The sequence below is a fragment of the Asparagus officinalis genome, chromosome 7 (assembly GCF_001876935.1).
Source record: "Asparagus officinalis chromosome 7, Aspof.V1, whole genome shotgun sequence".
In the NCBI taxonomy this organism is placed as follows: domain Eukaryota; kingdom Viridiplantae; phylum Streptophyta; class Magnoliopsida; order Asparagales; family Asparagaceae; genus Asparagus; species Asparagus officinalis.
Window position 1 is genome coordinate 25,801,395 of NC_033800.1, and position 3,131 is coordinate 25,804,525.

General features: G+C 36.2%; 1 long non-coding RNA gene across 2 annotated transcripts in view; it reads right to left on the minus strand.

Moving 5' to 3' along the window:
* LOC109851048 overlaps positions 1,611-3,131 on the minus strand; it is a 5,394-nt gene continuing 3,873 nt past the window's right edge. Inside the window, exons 3-4 of one of the 2 annotated variants that reach the window (XR_002249654.1) lie at positions 2,483-2,653; positions 1,611-1,701 (exon numbers count right to left, since the gene is read on the minus strand). This is a non-coding gene — a long non-coding RNA (uncharacterized LOC109851048). Of the gene's footprint in view, positions 1,702-2,307; positions 2,654-3,131 lie in introns of those variants that run through there. The other variant, XR_002249653.1, reaches the window with a different exon arrangement.

The following is a 3,131-nucleotide window of genomic DNA, read 5'->3' on the forward strand; positions in this document are numbered from 1 at the left end:
GTTGTGCCATTGTAGCAGGAGGGCTATACTCTCCAGATTTGGAACTAAGACGAACCCTGGTCGATTGTTTTTTGGATGCACTAATTGGAAAGTGACTAATTGTGGATTCTTCAAATGAGTATCTGATGAAGAGGAGTTTGAAGGTTCAAAGACAGAGCTTGTTCAGATGAAGCAGTGGAGCGCGACGCCGCAAGTTTCAAGAGCCGTGTCAAGTGGAGAAGTGCAGGAAAAGAGAAAGATTGAGATTGATATTATGGATTTGTTGAAGCTTATTATATTTGTTCTTTTAGTTGGTATTTTTATTGGATTTGTGCTAAGTAGGGTGTGAGAACGTATTATTGGATTTGTTATCAGTTAGTACTTTGTAAATAATAATGTTATCAGTTTGATGTTATTGGATTTGTGCTTATTATAATAAGTTGAAGCTATTAAGCTGCATTGGCGCAGTGCTGTACTAAGTTCTAGAGTATCAGGGGGTGGAAACTGGAAGCATCAGAGTCAGAGCTGGCACTGATATGTAACTTTTGTAAGTCTAGTATTATCTGGATTTGGATAGGTTGAAGTTGGAGGATTCTCATGTGAATCCCTGACTCTGTCCCGATTAAACAGCTAAATCATTGAAGCCATATCTATGTTCAACATAAGCTTCTCATTTCCAATTCACTGCAAGTGGGAAATTATTAAAGAGCTAAATGCATGGAGCCTCAGATGTTGCTTAGTTAACAGTTGGTGACATAGTTACTTTATTTAAACTTTAAACATTCATAGGATCTCCCTTGCTGGTTTCACTCCTCTCTTAATATGGATCATGAATATACTTCTTAGGAACTGCTATTAGAGCCAGTTTCTTAGAATTTGACTTCCTGTTTTGATTGATCTATGGAATTCCGCAAATTGACTTGTAGAACCTTATATAAGACCACCTTCCAATTTCTTCTTTCTTATAATATCTATATGTATGAAGACATTTATTTATGGATTGGTTTCTTGTTCTCATCCTTCTGAGTTATTATGACCGGCTAGTTCCTCATCATGTTGATCTTCTGATGCAACAATTAAAATAAGAATTTGATAATACTTAGTACAGCACTTAATAGCAAATGATAAACATATATGCAGCACAAATGTATCGACCATAATATAATACATCCAAGAACTCTCACAAATTAGATACATTTTCTTGTTTCAAAACAGAAATAATTACAACTCATTGTCCTCCACTTTGATACATTTTCTTGTTTCAAAACAGAAATAGTTACAACTCATTGTCCTCCACTTTCAGGCTCCAAATAGTAAGATATAAGCACACACAGCTAAATTTGAAGTCAGAAGTACAAAGCAGTAATCAGAAACTACAACATGCCCCTCTTGTTTTGGAAAAGAGTAGGAAATGTCCTCCACGAAGATATACAGATAGGTTCATGAGAGTTTGCAATCAGTACCTGTTCCTAAAAACTAGTCTTCTTTCCACCATAGAAAAAAAAATAACAGGAAAGAACCATACACAGTCTAATGTTCCTAAAAACTAGTCTTCTTTCCACCATAGAAAAAAAAATAACAGGAAAGAACCATACACAGTCTAAGCTACTTGGATGTTCTCTTTGCTAGTCCCATAGAAAAAAAAATAACAGGAAAGAACCATACACAGTCTAAGCTACTTGGATGTTCTCTTTGCTAGTCCCGGTTCTATTCATCATCTTCCTGGAAAAAATAAGTTCGAAAGTAAAATGAAAACGATCAAAACATAGAACATATATAATGGAACTAAACAGAAAAAACATCAAAATGCACATGCACTGCTCCTTCACTTACTAACTAGCAGAAAACTGGTGTCATGTAACAAATTAAAACAATATTCAACTAGTTTTCGCAGAGCCTATTGAAAAGTTCAAATTCACAGTCCAATTTTTTATTCTCTCTGACCTGCAGAAATCAAATTGCACATGCCATGTCCGTTCACTTGTTTATTGAAGTATCATGGACTTCTCAAGCAATTAAAAAACATCAAACTCGTAATTCAATTCCTTAGCTTATCTGACCTTACAAAAATCAAAATGCACATGCACTGCTCCTTCACTTACTAACTAGCAGAAAACTGGTGTCATGTAACAAATTAAAACAATATTCAACTAGTTTTCGCAGAAAACTGGTGTCATGTAACAAACACAGTCCAATTTTTTATTCTCTCTGACCTGCAGAAATCAAATTGCACATGCCATGTCCGTTCACTTGTTTATTGAAGTATCATGGAGTTCAACAAACCAACAACGAGAACTGAAGCCCATTAAAAAACATCAAACTCATAATTCAATTCCTTAGCTTATCTGACCTTACAAAAATCAAAATGCACATGCACTGCTCCTTCACTTACTAACTAGCAGAAAACTGGTGTCATGTAACAAATTAAAACAATATTCAACTAGTTTTCGCAGAGCCTATTGAAAAGTTCAAATTCACAGTCCAATTTTTTATTCTCTCTGACCTGCAGAAATCAAATTGCACATGCCATGTCCGTTCACTTGTTTATTGAAGTATCATGGAGTTCAACAAACCAACAACGAGAACTGAAGCCCATCAATCCACTTCGCACAAGAAGCAGCAGACATTGCAAGAAACTCTAACCCTTCAAAACCCTCAAATTCTCTCTCTGACCCTGTACCACAGAATGTTCAGCAGAGCAGCAGAAGAATTGAATTTGAAACACTGCATCAAAAATCACCACAAAGAACACCAAAAAACAAAATCCAATCCCTGATTCAATCCCCAAACCGACAAATTCCTCAGGTGAACTTAGCTGTCCTCTGATCCGCGCAAAACGCCATCCTCAAAATCTCCAAATCAATCCGCTGGCAGCCATTTCGATTAACAAACAACAGCGCAACCCATCTTAATGGGAACTCTACAAAGTTCAATCATATTCAATGAATTCGAGCGAAATTAGCAATAGAAACCGTTCACATTCTCGATCAAAAACCATCTCAACTAACCTCAATCGAATCAAACCTCCGAAACTCTGCAAAATTTAGAGTAAATTCATGTAATTCGAGCGACATTATCAAAAGGAATCGATGAAAGCGGCGGGGAAATTGAGCGTACCTGGTGAATTTTCCATTGATGGAGCTAGGTTTTAT